Source organism: Lepus europaeus, unplaced genomic scaffold (genome assembly GCF_033115175.1).
Source record: "Lepus europaeus isolate LE1 unplaced genomic scaffold, mLepTim1.pri SCAFFOLD_30, whole genome shotgun sequence".
In the NCBI taxonomy this organism is placed as follows: Eukaryota; Metazoa; Chordata; class Mammalia; order Lagomorpha; family Leporidae; genus Lepus; species Lepus europaeus.
In genome coordinates, this window is record NW_026909177.1 from 8023536 (window position 1) to 8041557 (window position 18022).

General features: G+C 40.7%; 1 pseudogene; it reads right to left on the reverse strand.

Annotated features, from left to right (window-relative positions):
• Window positions 1-4572: 4572 nt before the first annotated feature.
• Window positions 4573-6696, reverse strand: LOC133754899 (dystrophia myotonica WD repeat-containing protein-like; annotated as a pseudogene).
• Window positions 6697-18022: the final 11326 nt, after the last annotated feature.

Sequence of the window (18022 nt, forward strand, 5' to 3'; positions counted from 1 at the left end):
AACCTGAAACTCTGAAATTCCTCAAGAAAAGAATGCAAATGCTTCAGGACAATGGAATGGGCAAGATTTTTTGGATAAGACCCCAAAATCACAAGAAACAAAAGAAAACCATGCATAAATTGGATTTAATTAAATTAAGAAGCTTCTGCACAACAAAAGAAACAATGACTCAATGATGAGGTGACCCATCGAATGGCAGAATATATTTACAAACTTTATATTTGATAAGGGGTGGGGATCTAGACTATATAAGGGAAGATAATAATGGTGATGATTTAAATAGATCCATAGACCTAGATAAACATTTTTCACATAAGACAAATGTCCAGTATGTGTATGAGAACAATTTTAGCATCACTAATCATTAGATAAATGCAAATCAAAACACAGTGAGATGTTACACCTTTGCAGTTAGGATGGCAATTATAAAAAAGACAGACAAAAACAAATGTTACTAAGAATATAGAGAAAAGGGAGTCCTTACACATTGTTACTCCAAACACAAGTTACTATATGGAAAACAATATGGAGTTACTCAAAAATTGAAAGTAGAACTGTCATATGATCTAATAATACCACTAATGAATGGATGGATAGATAGATCTCCAAAGTAAATAAAAACACTTTGTTCAAGAGACATCTAAATTCCCACTTATTGCAGAACACTCACAATAGCCATGAAATTGAAACCATCTACACATTCATCAACTGATTAATAAATAAAGACAATTGTGGTACATATACATAGTGTAATATTATTCATCCATGAAAAAAGATAAAATGACATTTTCAACAATGAGGATGTGTCTGGGAGGACATGTTAAGCAAAATAAGATTCAATCTCCATATTTGTTATCAATCTGTTTAGGTATTCTATGATTCAATTTTGGTAGATTATATTCAGGAATCTATCCATTTCTTCTAGGTTTCCCAATTGGATGGCATACAGCTCTGTATAGTAATTCCTGGTTATTCTTTTTGTATCTGTGGTATCTGTTGTTACATTTCCTTTTTCATCTCTGATTTTATTGATTTGCATCTTCTCCCTATTTTTATTGGTTAGTTGGGCCAATAGTGTATCAACTTTGTTATTTTTATTCAAAAAGCCAGTTCTTCATTTTAATAATTATTTGTATTATTTTTGTTTCAATTTGGTTTATTCTCTAATTTTAATTATTTCTTTTCTGCTACTTGTTTTGGGCTTGGTTTGTTTATCTAAGTCCTCTAGATGAATTGATATTTCATTTATTTGATGACTTTCCAATTTCTTTAGGTAGACACCAATTGCTATAAACCTCCCTCTTAACACTCCTTTTGTTGTATCCCACAAATTTTGATATGATGTATTGACATCTTCATTCATTTTCAGAATTTCTTTATTTCTATTCTGATCTTTTATGACTCAGTGTTCATTCAGAAGTATGTTGTTCAGTCTCAACATGTTTGCATGTCATCTAGAGATTATTGAGTTGTTAATTTCCAGCTTCATTCCATTGTTGTTAGAGAAGATGCTTGATATGATTTCTATTTTTTTGAATGTTCAGAAATTTGCTTTATGGCCTAGCCTATGGTCTATCCTAGAAGAAGTTCTATGCACTATTGAGAAGAATGTGTATTCTACAACTGTGAGATAAAAATTCAGTAGATACCAGTTAGGTACATTTTGTTAAGAGTGTCAAATAGCTCTCTTGTTTCATTGTTGATTTTTCTGTCTAGTTGATCTGTCCATTGTTGAAAGTGGGATGTTGAAGTCCCCTGTTACTGTTGTATTGGCGAATATGTCTCCCTTAGAGCCATTGACATTTCTTTAGGTAGAAGCCCTGTTTATTATTTATTTATTGATTGATACATTTATTGCTATAAATACATTAATACATTAATAATTAATTTTATAATAAAATGTATATTCATATATTCATATATAAATTATATATTAAATATATTTTATGTGATTATGATTATAATTATATATAAAATTATTTACATTTATTATAGTCACATATTTATTTGAATTGATCCCTTAAACATTTTACATAGTGCATTTTTCCATCTCTTCTAAGAGTTTTTGTGTTAAAATATATTTTGTTTGATATTAGCATGGCACCACCTGTCTTTTTTACTACCCATTAGTATGAAATATCTTTTTCCATCCTTTACTTTCAGTGTGTGGGTCCTTTTCTGGTGAGATATGTTTCTTTTAGGAAGTAAATAAATGGGTCTTCTTTTTTAATCCATTCACCTAGTCTATCTTTCAACTTTAGAGGTGAGGCCATTTGCATTCAAGGTTACTATGGATGTGTAAAATGACATGGCTCAGCCATTTTTCAATACACATTCCTACAAGACATTTAAAAATAATTAATTCCAATTTTTCTCAAGCTATTCTAAACAGTTAAAAGGGAGGGAAACAATTAAAAGGGAGAGAATCCTCCCAAGCTCTTTCTATGAAGCCTGCATTACCTTAATTCCTAAACATGAAAGAGATAGAACAGAAAGTGTACTATAGACCAATATCCCTAATGAACATAGATGCCAAAATCAACAAAATATTATCTAATCAAATCCAATAACAAATCAGAAAGATCATCCACCTGGACCATGTGGGATTTTCCCCTGATATGCAGGGATGGTTTAGCATTCACAAATCAATAAATGTGATTCATCACATAAACAAACTGAAAAACAAAAACCATGTGATTATCTCGATATAGAGAAAGCATTTGATTAAATACAACATAATTTCATGATGAAAAATTAAGCAAATTGGGTACAGAAAGAACATTCCTCAACATAACTAAGGTATTTTATGGCAAACTTATGGCCTACATTTTATTGAACTGAGAAAAGTGGGAAGCATTCTCCCTAATATCCAGAACCAATAAGATGCCTACATTCACCATTGCTATTCGGTATTGTCCTGGAAGTTTTAGCCAGAGCCATTAGGCAATAAAATAAATCAGAGGGCTACATATTGGAAAGGAGGATGTCAGATTATCCCTTTTTTTAAAAAATAAATGATGATTCTATAAATACAGGATCCAAAAAATTCTACTAAAAGTAGAATGTCCTTATGTACTAAAGATGGTGGAGGGGCTATGGACACTCTAACCCTGCAGAGGCTCCAACTCCAGAAGGACCATAAAATGATGCAGCACCAGAAGCTCCGTTCATCCACCACACCTAAATGCCTATCGTGTTCATCAGCCTAGGCCTTATGGACAGGCTGGCACCTCTTCTGGTGTGGATCCTGATGCCTACTCATGTTCCAGTTTTGGACTCAGATCATACCAGTTATATTCCCACCGAGGAGCTAAAACAGGCTCTGGTCAATTGTTCCTTGTTCAATGACAAGATATGCCTCATGATGATAAACATGACCAAGTCAGGCCACATGAATGTCTCTGATTTCTCAACCTTTGGGAAATTCATTCAACACTGGAAGAACGTCTTTCCACAATATGACCAGATCACTCAGGCTCCATCAAGCTACACAGACATGCAGCAAGGTTTGTCTCAAATGAGCTACAGCCTGAACCCCCAGTTCCTGGTCTCCCTCTGTTGCCTGCAAAACCCACCATTAAGCATGATGGCTTCATTCAGGTGTGCACCCACCTGAAGGTGCTGGCTGAGGCCTTCTGGAAGAACGCCACCACTGTATAGTTCTTCAGCTTGGCTTCAAGTACTGCCACCAAGATAGCTTCTCAGATGCTATAACCCAGATCATCTGTAGAGTGGAGTGCTGCAGGGATCTCTTCTAGCTCATTAGAGTGGGAGAAACAAGTAGGCCTCTCTTATTTTCCTGCCCTCTCAGAGATTCTCTTTTGCTTGATGCATCACTGAGAGAAGGGTAGGGGTCTTGTGTCATAGTCACCAAATAATGGGAACCTAGGTTGAGGCCACACAGACAGGTACATGGCTTAGGAAATAAGTGGAAATTGAAAACCTGACAGACCTGAGAACTTGAGTGACACAGTCTGTCAACAGGAGCAAGAACACTCTAGTCATTACAGTGGGGTTAAGTGTCTGGCCAGCTGGACCCTGGCTCTGGCTTTTCTTTCTGTGCCATGAAGCTGGTACTAAGTGTTCACTGGTCTCTCACTGTTAGCAATTATATTTCCTCCCTCAGACTGTCCTGTCAGATGAGCCCAGTTTTACCAAAAGTAGAGTTGATTAGGCATGAGAGAGATTTTTCTGTGGGACCAGTATCTTGGATTGCCCCACAGCCACAAGCCCTTGAGTTATTTCTCAATACCTGGGGGCTATCATTGTTTAGAGAGCTCAGAAAGCCTACCTTTTGGGCATCTTTGGCCAGACTACTGCCCTTATGTCTTGGATTGCTCACTTCCTTATCACTCTGTATTCAGCTTTAATCCCCAGAGGACAGTTGTCACATTCCACTGCCAATGTTTTTTTACTGCTAGTATATTTCCATTGGTGGCCAAAAGTCCATTGAAACTGTACATTTCAATAAAATTATAAAACTTATAAAAAAGAAGTTATCAAAAAGAAAAAAGAGAAAAATATTTTAAGAAACAAATTTCAGAGGCATTTAGAGGGAAGGGAACACTCTTATCATATCGGTCTTTCAGAAGTCAGTGAAGAATCCACAAACACTTTGATCATTGGATCTTTATCTTTCTAGATTGAAGGGAGAATCATTGACATAGGAAATCTGAGGATAGCTGAAGAAATGAAGTTGAAATATTTTTTTATTTGTCCTGGTTAGTCTTGTTAATGAGGCAATCCATGGGGTCAGCAGGAAAGATTGTAGCCAGGAGGCTGGGGCACAGTGCAGGGACCCCAGCATCCACAGTTTCTCACCACTGTGCCACTTGGGGAGTTGCCTGGTTGGGAGGAGCTTCCGGCCGGCAGCTGGCACCTCTATGCAGTAAAGCCTCTGGTGAGCTCTGACACAGACGATGAGGAAGTGGCAGGTGGAGAGGAGAAGGGGAAACGGGTCCCCTCTGCCCTGTCTGGCCGGGCCCAGGTGCAGACGAGGCCCTCCTGGCAGGCGGTGATAATGCAGTCCTCCAGGAAGAGCAGCACCGTGAGCCGCTCCTGTGCGATCTTCTTGCAAACCAAGGGCTCCAGCAGCAGCACCTCGTGGATCCGAGGGCACAGCGTGGTGCCTAGCACCTTGGCAGGGTCCAGGCAGCTGCGGCGCGGGACCACTGGGCTTGTCCCTGCCGCCGCCGCCCCTGTGGCTGATGTTGCCCAGGCTATGGTAGCACTTGTGCTCTTTCTTGGATCCCCCAGTCCCGCCACTCCTGCAGCGTAAGCTTGGCGAAGCAGCAGATGCTGAAGTGCGTGCCGGGCTCTGCTGCCACCTTGCCCGTGCCCCCGGTCTTGCCACCACCTGCCGGGTACGGGAGGCTGTTGGAGAAGGACAGCGAGCCAGGCAGGGGCCCCGGGCCAGGCTAGCCGGCCCGCGAGCTGCCAGCGGCTGCTGGCATAGTGCCAGGGAGGGTGCGGGTACGGGCCAGGGGTGGGTGTGGGTACAGCACATCTTTGGTGAGGTCCCAGAGACAGATCTGCATGTCCTGGCCAGCCTAGCCTAAGTGGTAGGTGATAGAGCCGGCTTTGGGCAGCGGAGAGAGTGGGATGCGTCCGGCAGAGCCTGGGCACCCGGCCACGACCTCCCCCTCCTCCTTGCTGCCCCCCTCCCCATCACCGCCGGATGCCGCCACCTCCTCCGCCTGCCCACGTGGTGTAGAGGTTAAAGGCTACAGTGTTGACCCAGGACTTGTGGCCATGGCCACGGGCCACCACGCGACCCTCGGTGAAGGACCACACGGTGACCAAGTCATCTTCGCCGCCTGTCACCATGTAGCAGCCGTCCGGGCTCCAGCACACACACACAGCAGCCTGCCCAAGTAGCTCATCATGAGCCCACGCAGAAGCATGGAGCCCAAGTGGAAAACGCGCTGGCAGCCATCCTGGCTGACGCAGGCCAGGTGCCGGCTGTCGGACGAGAAGGCAAACTTGTTGAGGGGCCCCTCACCCACCGCCCACTTGGCCAGCGGGTTGCCAGGGCCTTGCTTTCGGCGGCATAGGCGGCGAAGCCCTCGCCCTGCCTCAGCAGGCTGTACCGCCGGCGCCGAGGCACACGATGGCTGACGTGCACAGGTACAGGTGGCCGCGGGCGTGCGAGGCCAGGAACAGGCTCTCAGACTCGGGCAGCCACTTCAGATAGGTCACCTTGGTCTTGTCAATCAGCCGCTCCTCGTTGAAGAGCTTGCTGGTGTCCTCCTTGAAGTCCAGGTACTGCACCTGGCCGGCTGGGAAGCCCACCAGCAGGGAGATGGTCTCCGTGGCGCCGGCGAACTGGCTGAAGTCCTGGCAGGTGGGCTGCGTGCCCTTGTAGATCCACTTGTCCGTGGGCTTCTTGAGGTCGATAGACCACTGACTCCCGCGGCGGCGGGCCTGGTAGAAGTTCAGCTCGCGGCCCAGGTTGAAGCAGACGCGGTCGCCCCGGCGTCCAGCCCCGCGGGCATGGCCGGCGGCTCCCCGAGGCGAACGAGGCTGAGGCGCTCGGCGGGCAGCGCGGGTGGGGGCCTAGGGCCTGGGGGCGGTGTCGGGGCCGGAGGCGGAGGCAGGGCGGGGAGGGAGTTGAAGCGGCTGGGGTGGCGCCAGGGTCTGGGCGGAACCCGGACCAGACCCGCGAGCGGGGTCGCCCTCCCCGCTGCTGGCCGCCATCTTGGGCGTCCCCGGCCCGCAGCCCCAGGGCCCCTGCCTGAAGCCGTGGGACCGCGCCGGATGAGTTGGGGTCCTCGCCCCGGCGACGCCTGTTCCATTCGAAGTTGAGATATTTTTAAAATTAAGAGATATGGAGCACAGAATGAGAAAACCTATCAAACCACAAGTCTTAGGAGCATGTAGGAGATACTTTATATGAAAGTATAATGACTCTGCTTCTCCAATCCCTCTAGCCCAATGCAAGAAACAGTATGTCCAGTGTGTGCCAAGAGTGAGTGACAAGAAATCTACATACAGAGTATAAGGTATAACTTCTTAATGGAAAACGGATATAATTATAAAACTTCCATGGGAAAAAGATGATTGAATAATGAATAACTGCACTAATAGATGAAAAAGAGAAAACAGAGGGCCTTGAATACCATCTTTGAAATACTGAACACAGTCACTACTGCCCTGCACTTATCCAGAAAGATGAGCTGTCATTATTGACAGTGAAATGAAACCAAGAGATCTTCCTAAGAGGCAGGGCATGATTTCAGAAGAATGAGAGGCAAAAGAATGGTGAGTAGTAAATAAAATGCAAATTACATCATCATCTGTTTGAAATAATAAACCTTATGGCTAATTTGAGGGGCTGAAAAAAAGAACTAAAATTCTGAATAAAAGCAACTCCAAATCAGAAAAGCAGTGATTACATTTTTTTTTTTGACAGGCAGAGTGGACAGTGAGAGAGAGACAGAGAGAAAGGTCTTCCTTTTGCCGTTGGTTCACCCTCCAATGGCCGCCGTGGTAGGCGCGCTGTGGCCGGTGCACCGTGCTGAACCGATGGCAGGAGCCAGGTGCTTCTCCTGGTCTCCCATGGGGTGCAGGGCCCAAGTACTTGGGCCATCCTCCACTGCACTCCCTGGCCAGAGCAGAGGGCTGGCCTGGAAGAGGGGCAACCGGGACAGGATCGGTGCCCTGACCGGGACTAGAACCCGGTGTGCCGGCGCCACAAGGTGGAGGATTAGCCTAGTGAGCCACGGCGCTGGCAGTAATTACATTTTTAAGTGTTCTAACAATCCCTACAGTCCTGAGGAAAGAAATACAAATAATTTAAACTTTTACTTTACTTAGAAAAATCTTTGATTGATTTTAGCAGCTTAAATTTATGGACAATCTTATCTATAAGCCATTTAAAATAAAACTCTGAATAAAATTTCCCCATGTCGACATACAATATGTACACACATATAACACAGCATAGTAGACCAATATAGCAATTTTAATAATAGCTTTTAAAATCTTTAACTCTTTTTGTAGATTGCCAATTGATTTGAATTGCTTTTTGGTTTTAGTAACCTCAGTTAACCATACTTTCAGTTGGTACTGTTAATACATTATTGGCTTCATCTGTTTACAGAGCCATCCCAAAGTACTGAATACAGTAGAAGTGGCTGGAAAAAGTCCATAGGAACCTATAGGAGGACAGCTAAACACAGAACCAACAATGCTTTAGTTTTATGAGCAGCAAATCATATATAACTGTGGATGACAAAAGACTTTAAGTCGCCAGGTTTAAAATTATAAACTCATCAGCCAACAAGAGGCACTTGCTTACTTCACAGTATTTTTGAAAGCACCTGTAGGATTTTACAATTATTTAACCCTTTAGGCCTCTGGGGCTTTCTCATTAAGATAACTATCATGTCTAGTAACACAAGATCATTAGACTTTTTAATTCTTAAACATTTGTATTAATAGCATTTTCCATTATAGAAACTTAAAACTTGGTACCATGTCACATCTTGACAGTACTTCTAATATAATCCAAATAGCCTGATTAGTCGGTGTCTCTATAAGATGAGAGACATAGGTCCTTCGATTTTTTCAGTTGGGCCCAAACTGGAAAAACCAAAGTCCAGGATTTACTGGAAATTTTAGAGACCAGATTGTTTGAAACTTTGATTTTTTGAATGCCTGTCAAGAATGCCACGAAGGCTCAAAATCCAAAATACCTGGTTGAAATAAGATTCCTTAAAATCATGACATAATATAGACCAAATTTGATCATTGTTACAGGTGATTATTCAAATCTTTGAAAATAAGCACATATTTACATAACCCATAGCTCTTAATAAAAATGCAGCTGTTTTTGAACAATTAGAATTTAACAGACATCAAGAGAACATAATAGATTACGGTAACACATTCCTTTAACAGAGCATCAGAGTTTAATTCTATGTCAAAGAGAAATTGAGCTTCCTGTGATCTTTTGCTGTGAGGTTTCCTTCCTTTACCTTCTTTCATATTGGTGACCATGTTTCTGTGTGTAACACATCTTTAAGCATCTTTTGCAGGGCAGGATGAGTGGCAACAAATTCTTTCAGTTTCTGTTTGCTATGAAAAGTCTTAATTTCACCTTCACTCACAAATGAGAGCTTTGCAGGATATAATATTCTGGGCTGGCAGTTTTTCTCTCTTAGTATCTGGGCTATGTCTCGCCATTCCCTTCTAGCTTGTAGGGTTTCTGATGAGAAGTCTGCTGTGAGTCTAATTGGAGATCCTCTGAGAGTAATCTGACGTTTCTCTCTTGCACATTTTAGGATCTTTTCTCTATGTTTCACTGTGGTGAGTTTGATTACAACATGTCGTGGTGATGATCTCTTTTGGTCATGTTTATTAGGGGTTCTATAAGCTTCCTGTACTAAGATGCCTCTGTCCTTCTCCAAACCTGGGAAATTTTCTGCTAGTATCTCACTGAAAATGCCTTCTAATCCTTTCTCCCTCTCCATGCCTTCAGGAACTCCTTGAACCCGAATGTTGGGTTTTTTAATAGTATCCTGTAGATTCCCGACAATAATTTTTAGATTTCTAATTTCTTCTTCTTTTCTTAGGTTTGCCTGTTTCCTTTCCTGTACTCTGTCTTCTAAGTGTACATATTGTATGTCGACATGGGGAAATTTTATTCAGAGTTTTATTTTAAATGGCTTATAGATAAGATTGTCCATAAATTTAATCTGCTAAAATCAATCAAAGATACATTTTAATTTGTGTGATCTGAATCTGTGTATCATATGTTTTAAACTTGTTGGTAGAAAGAAACTAAAAACATTTTATATGGTTGCGCTTAAGTTTACTGGTTAAACAAACTACACCATGTTAGATATTTAAGAGGTGTTTTCAAATACATGATTCTTAAAATTTATGGAAGGCATTGGACCTTCTGGTAAATGTTTTCTTAAGTTGTTATCTAATGGTTGAAACTGTTTGCTAAGTATTCATGTGATATTGCTATTGTCAGCAAGCGATCTAGGACTTGCTCCCTTATTTCTCTATTCTAAGCCCAACTTGTTCTTTCATTTCTCTATTCTGTTCAAGGTAGGAAACTAATTCTATTATGAAGGAATCTGTAGGATGCACAATTTAATCTTTAGACCTTATAAAAGAGATGGCTAACATTTTTCTGTAATAGCTATCCAAAATAAGAACTTAACTAATAATCTCATAGCTAGATTCACTTCGCCATCAGCAAAGTATACAGTAAGCAGAAAAAACCTCCCTTTCAGACCAAAGGGAAAGAAAGTTTTTAAGCGAGAATATAATTTTCCTCATGGGCATTGTCTACCTTAGAAAAACTACTACAGAACATGCCTGTGACTATAGACTTGTAGTTCAGGCCACCGAAGATTAGAGATGGGACTTGGGAACTCCCTTGACTTGCATCCTCTGGTCTGCTTGAACACAAACCAGGAGGAAAAGAAAGCTAGGCATCAGAAGCAATGGGTGGCAGGCCTATTCATGGCTGATCTGTACAGTGGTCTGCCCTCAAGGAGACCCAACAGGCCAGTCCACTGCAGTGGCTTTCAATGTGGTAAGCCTGGGCTTCAGCAGAAGTCAGCTTGTGAAGAGCCCTGGCAGCTCTGCCAAGAGTTGGATCACTGGAAATGGACCTGCCCTGGAGTCGAAGGATGCCCAGGTCAGAGCCACAGATCTTATTGGCTCTAAGCTGAAAAGCCCTTCACTCAGCCCAACTTCCAAAGTGACCACTGCAGCTGAGGGGATGGTCAAGTAGGGTCAGCAACATTGAAGGCAGAACTGTAAATTTCTTGTTAGAGATGCCACCTGCCTTTACCTGGCCAGCTCTCCTCCCAGGCCAGCCAAGTCATGAAAGTCAACAGAGTGCCTTCCCCTAGGAGGTTCACACCTCCCTTAGGATATACCCCATGTGAAGAGATAGATAGGTCTGGGCCTCTTAACTTACAAGGCCTAAAGCCCACCAGATTATTATCAAGCCCCTTCTATCAGGTTCTATTTGCCTCTCAATCAGAAAACTTAATTGTAGCTTAGACAGCACCTTTCTTAGCTCCTCTAATAATGACTCTGTCCTTTGTTCTAGACCCTGTCTAACATACTTGGGCCTCATTCCTGTGTAATCATAACCTCTACTCTACCACCAATGGCTCTACTCCCAACCTGTGTGTACTGATGGTCCTCTTCCCCACTTAATGCTGTATAATTGTTCAAACCTGGTAAATGCCACTCTTAGGATCATTGGTTACTATCCTCACTCTGTCTTTTATGACCTTGTCTAAATATGATCAGAGTCGGCAAACTTGGAAGGCTTCCATAGCCTTGGCAATTCATGACGACAGCCTAGGGTGGTTACTGGCACCATAAACTAGAGTGTCAATTTGTTGGGTCAGCAACAGGATCCACTGTGCACTTGCTCCTCATGTGGGATCTCTGTCCTTAATGTGCTGTACATTGTGATTTAATGCTATAACTAGTACTCAAACAGTATGTTTCACTTTGTGTTTCTATGTGGGTGCAAACTGTTGAAATCTTTATACTAAATTGATCTTCTGTATATAAAGAGAATTGAAAATGAATCTTGATGCAAATGGAAGGGGAGAGGGAGTGGGAGAGGGGAGGGTGGCGGGTGGGAGGGAAGTTATGGGGGGGGAAGCCATTGTAATCCATAAACTGTACACTGGAAATTTATATTCATTAAATAAAAGTTAAAAAAAATTAAAAAAAAGAAAAATCTGTGTGGTAAATGTTCCAAGATAATGACTAGTAATAGAAACAGCAAATATGTATCCCCAAAAAGGAAAGGAGAAAAACTCCATACACTAAGTAACAAAATAATTGCTAAAATAACAATAGGAAAAATGGTTACAGGCTAAGAAAACTAAAATTCTTAATTAGGTGGGAATAAATCTAAATATATCAATGATCATACTAAATATTTTAGGTAAAATTTTCTCAAAATCACCCAAATGGGTTCATTATTAGACAAAACTGAACATTTTTTTAAAAAAGCCATTAAAATACAAAGTGAAAACAAAAAATGGTTTTGAAAATATTGAAGTAAAGGCCTGAAAATATATTTCAGGAAAATATTTTAAAATAAAGTCACAATCACTGTATCAGACAAAACAGACTTTAAGGAAGACAAATACTTTTTGGGAAAAAATAATGCACAATGACAAAACTTAGTCACTAGGAAGATAGGATCTCAACTTTATGCTCCAAGTTACCTGAAAATATTTAAATCAATTAAAGAACTAAGCTACTGCAAGAAATAAGTAAATCTACAATCCTAATGGGAAACTTTATTGCAGATCTCTACTGAAAAGCCTTAAGCACAACTTAGAACCAAATAAAAGACAAATAAACAAATTCACATAAGTACTGTGTACATACATATAAAATACAGAGCACTTGAACCATTCAGTAATATTCATATTCTTCTCCAGCACTCCTCAAACCTTTACAAATCCCTATCATGTGTTACACCATAAAGTATGCCCCCTCAGTATCACAGAGACCCTGTGTTTTTACTGGTGTTTCAATTTAGTAAAAAAAAAGATATATACTTCAAAATTATTAGATGTTCCAAGTAAAACATAGATCAACATGGCTCCTCAATTAAGCTCTTCTAAAAACAGTAAAAGCCTATTATTTCTAGTTTAAGAATAAATGCATTAAGAATATTTCATGTAAGAAATAGAAGTGGTAGAATTGAAGTAATGTGACCATAGGGGAAGGGATTAGGATGACAAATGAAACTGATAAGGCTGTATTAGCCATTCTCTGCAACTTTACTTGTCAGTTCTGGGCACATATCCTATTGAGACCTTAAAATGATTTTTAATTTTTTATTTATTTTTAATTTTTATTAATATGAAGAGAGTATATTTCATGTTTTTCATAGGTACAATTCTTTTTATAGAAAGCTTTTATTTAGTAAATATAAATTTCATAAGTACAACTTTGGGATTATAGCGGTTCTTCCCCAATATCCACTTTCCCACCCCCAAACCATCCCACCTCCTACTACCTCTCCCATCCCATTCTTCATTAAGATTCATTTTTAAATTATCTTTATATATAGAAGTTCAACTCTATACTAAGTAAAGATTTCAACAGTTTGCACCCACACAGACACACGAAATACAAGGTACACTTTGAAGACTATTTTTACCATTAATTCTCATAGTACAACACGTTAAGGACAGAATGAATTTTAGGTTTCCAATGGGATCAAATTATGTATTTTTCAGAAATGTATACATGCAGACAACTATAATTTATGCATTTTACATTTTCCTTCCTTAGATTTTTAAAAAGCTTTACTGAGATTGCTGCTGTGATAAGCATGTATAGCCCAGCTCTGGCCATTGTGGGTGAACCAGTGGGTGCAAGGCATCTCTGTCACTGCTTCTCCCTATCTATAACTCTTCCTCTCAGATAAATAAAGAAATCCTGTAAATATTTAAAAATTAAAAAGTAAGGAAGACTGACCTCCCTTGATTTGTAGAATAAAGTCACTGAAAGGTAATTACCAGCTCAGAGATGATACAGGAATTTGAATAGCACAGTTCAGACATTATATCTAGTAAAAATTGACCAATAGCTGTGGGCCAAGAGTCAGTGCCCAATGACACTACCACTCAAATCTTCAAGAATTTCATCATAATTTCATGTCCATTCTCACTTATATAGGAAAAGGTGTAAAAGCAGGAAGTCCATGGCATCGTTATATCTGTCTCTCTGCTAATTTGTGGGAGAAAACACAAATTAATTCAGATCTCAAAAAAAAGTTTTGTTAAATACTTAACTAAATAAAGTGATTCATAGATGAATTTCAGGAACTTTTGGGTAAAGAATTACCAGGTAGTGCAATTTCAAATATTCATAAAGATTTTAGAAGGCACTCAACCCAATTTCCAGCCATTTTAATCCATTGAATATATTCAAATAATTTTCCTCACTGCAAAATATGATGCATTGATGGGTGAAAAAATGTTTTAGTAGGTAAGATCAAGCATCATTTTAAAAGATTAAAAATAGGTTCTTTAGGAACATTAGTTTCTTTGAATATTTTAAGTCAAAAAGAATTCTTGGAGTCTTTTCCTGATTATCTGTAAGAAGTATATATTTAGGGGGCTGGTGCTTTGGTGCAGCAGGTAAAAGCCCTGGCCTGAAGTGCTGGCATCCCATATGGGGCCTGATTCCAGTCCCAGCTGCTCCACTTCAGAACCAGCTCTCTGCTATGGCCTGGGAAAGCAGTGGAAGATGGCTCAAGTCCCTGGGCCCCTGCAGCTGCACAGGAGACCAAGTAGAAGTTTCCATTCCTGGCTTTGGATAGCTCAACTCTGGTTGTTGTGGCCATTTGGGGAGTGAATTAGTGGGTGGAAGACCTCTCTCTCTTGCTCTACCTCTCTCTGTATCTCTGTCTTTCAAATAGATAAAATAAGCCTTAAAAATATGTGAGATTTTTAGAACCATATTTTAATTATGTGATTTAAAAATAATAATAAATTTAATGACAATTGCCAAGAATTCTTTCCACATTTGAATTTTTCCACTTATACTATATTTCTTTCAGATGTAAATATGTCAAACCAAGAATTACTGAGGAATTGGATAATTATGTGAGTATCTCATGTGGTTAGCAAAGTTCTGATATCTCCCCTCCGTGTCCCAGGAGGCTGATTTTCCAGCTGATATATGGATCATCTTCATTTCTTCCTAATGGAGGTGTGCATTGGTATCTGGGAATCTAGCCTCATATGCCCATGATGTCAGCAGGTCAGGACCATGGGAAATCTCCTCTGGCCTCCTTCTCAGCATGTGCCATTCCAACCACTCCCACCATCTTCACAGAATTCCTGATCCCTGGGGCTTTCCTCATATGCTCAAGAGCTGTGTGTTGCTTTATGTGTCTGTGGGTGTTAGTGTGAGGGTGAAAGGAACCTTGGAGAGCAGGACAGGTGTCTGTTTCTTGGTGGCATAGGTGACAACCATAGATTTGAGGTGTTAAGTCAGGTATTCAGGTGCACCCTGTAGATCTTGGCTGGTCGAGGAAGAGACACCAGTGGCACAACCTCAGTTCTGGAGCTGGAGAAAGGGTGAATTTTTATTAACATATTTTAGAAAGTTGAAATTTTAAGGATTTTTTTGGTCAGAAAATGCTGCACTGTAAGAAGACTGGAGAAAAGGTGAATAAGGTTGAGATTTTAAGGATATTTTTGGTCAGAAATTGGTACACTGAAAGAAGACCAATGTGTCTCCAGGTGTAGAGAAGACAGTTCTAAAAATTCTGTGGAAAGTCTGTCTCATCCAAGACGGCAATAGGATGGAGCTGGGGGTTCAGGCCATTTGGGATGAAACGTGTGTGGGTGAATGTCTATTGCACCTCTGTCACTATTTACCTGTCTGTAAGATGAGTACATTAATGCTACTAGTGAAATGTCCCTGCATTCCCTGGGAAATCCTTGTGAGGTGTGTGCAGGCTGACTTACACTATGTGGCAGTTGCAATTTTTGGGTTTCATGGTATATTATCTTCTAGTAAAATTTCTATTTTCCTGCATTGTTTAGCCTGCCTTGCACTACTCTTGCAAGGTTACAGAACGTAATACAAGACCTAGTTTGCAAAAATGTGGAAGTTTGGATACTCTGTGACAATCCCATTTGCAGAGAGAGAGAGAGAGATGTCTTCCATTTGCTGATTTACTCTCCAACTGGCCACAATGGCCAGAGCTGCACCAATCCAAGGCCAGGATCCAGGAGCTTCTTCCAGGTCTCCCAAGCAGGTGCAGAGGCCCAAGGACATGGGCCAACTTTTACTGCTTACCCAGGCCACAGCAGAGAACTGGAACTGAAGTAGAACAGCTGGGATTTGAACCTGTACCCAAATGGGATACAGGCAGCTGCTTTACCTTTTAAGCCACAGTGCCAGTCCCCAAAATAACTTTCATTAGTGTAAATTTTACTGAACATAGTTAATTTGAACAACAAAGTTTTACTGTTTTTTATTGTTACATTGTCATTTAATAAAATTTTGGCATGCTTTCATTAAAGCAACGGTAACTTCTGGTTAATCTCTGCCACTTAATAGAGGTGGGGGGCACATGCCTATATATTTCCATGTTTAAACATTTATTCCTCCACGGTGAAGTTGACATTTTCTCTATTTATATACTCAAGATTTTTTATTCATTTTAGCACTCCTTTTTCTATAGTGCAATGTCGAAGAAAAGACAAGAAATTTTCTTTTAATTTCTTGCATTCACGTTTTCTTCCAGGTATGATTCAGGGCACCTCCAGATATTTCAAAGAGCAAAGAAAATTAATACATCACCTGCAAATTGTGTACTTTTTAAAACATTTATTTTATACATTTGAAAGACAGAGTCACAGAGAGTGATAAAGAGAGCGAGAGAGAGAAAGAGAGAATCTTTCATCTGCTGGTTCATTCCCCAAAAGGCCACAATGGTCAGAGCTGAGAGAATCTAAACCCAAGAGGCAGGAGATTCTTCTGTGTTTCCCACATAGTTGCAGGGGTCCATGCACTTGAGTCATCCTCCAGTACTTTCCCGGTCATATCAGCAGGAGCTATATCTGAAGTAGAGAAGCTGGGACTCAAACAGGCACTCATATGGGATGCTGGCTCTGCGGGCTGGGGCTTTAACCCACTGGGCAATCACACTGGCCACTGTGAGTGGTTTTCTTATTCCCCAGCTTGCTGTCAGTTTTCTTTTTAGATTTATAATAATTTATTAATGAAAATGGATAAATGAAGATGAATTTTATTCTCAGGGAATATATAAAAACAAGATGAAAGGTGAATATGTCATGACTATCAAGCATTGCAGTTATCCAAGATAAGGCAGTTTGATCTCTCATCTTTCTGTTGCTATAGCAAAATATATATTTGTTATATGATTTCAGTTGAAGCTTCAAGGACAATATTCTAAATTTTGGGGTCATGATAGCCAATAGAGTCTTTAGTGTTATACAGATGATGTAATGGGCAGTGTTTTAGTGCCACCCTGGAAATAAACACTTAGCATTCTGCAAGGGAAAGAGTTACCTAGGGCTAAAACACAAATCAGTTGCATTTATTTTTAATTGTTAGAGCAATGCAGTCCTTACTAGTTTGAGGAGATGAACTTGATCCTGAGCTAGAGTAAGGACGATATAGGGAAAATAATCTGCAGGTTCTTTTGTGTCTTAAGATTTTTTAAAAAAGATTTACTTATTTATTTGAAAATCAGAGTTACACAGAGAGGAGAGGCAGAGAGAAAGAGAGAGAGGAGAGATCTTTCATTCAATGATTCACTCTCCAATTGGTGGCAATGGCCAGACTGTGCTGATCTAAAGTCAGGAGCCAGGAGTTTCTTCTGGGTTGCCCACATGGGTTCAAGGGCCCAAGGATTTGGTCCTTCTTCTACTGCTTTCCCAGGTCATAGCAGAGAGCTGGATCAGAAGTAGAGCAGCTGGGTCTCAAAATGGTGCCCATAGGGGTTGCTTTTTTTTTTTAGACCAGGGCATTAACCTGCTGTGCCACAGTGCCAGTCTCAACATTATTTATTAACTTATTTGAAAGGCAGAGTACTAGAGACAGGGAGAGATGGGTAGTGAGAAAGAGATATCTCCCATCTACTGGTTCATTCATCAAATGGCCACATGGTTCGCCAGGGCAAAGTCAGGAGCCTGGAACTCTATCTGGGTCTCCCATAACCATGGAAGTGGCCCAAATACTCAGGCCATCTTTTACTGCTCTTTCAGGCACTTTAGCAGGGAACTCAATTGGAAGTGGAGCACCAAGGACTCAAATTGTTCACATGGGATGCCTGAATTGCAGGTGGAGACTTACCTGCTGCACCACAATGCTGGTGCCTACTGCAGGTTCTCAAACAAATCTCTCTGCATTTCCCTCAGTCACAAATGCAGATTATACTGCAGAATTTCTCAGGTTCCATTCTTGGTAAATAACTGCATTGCTTTTACTTTAATTTGTTATAATGTTATTTCAGTTCTTTAAATGT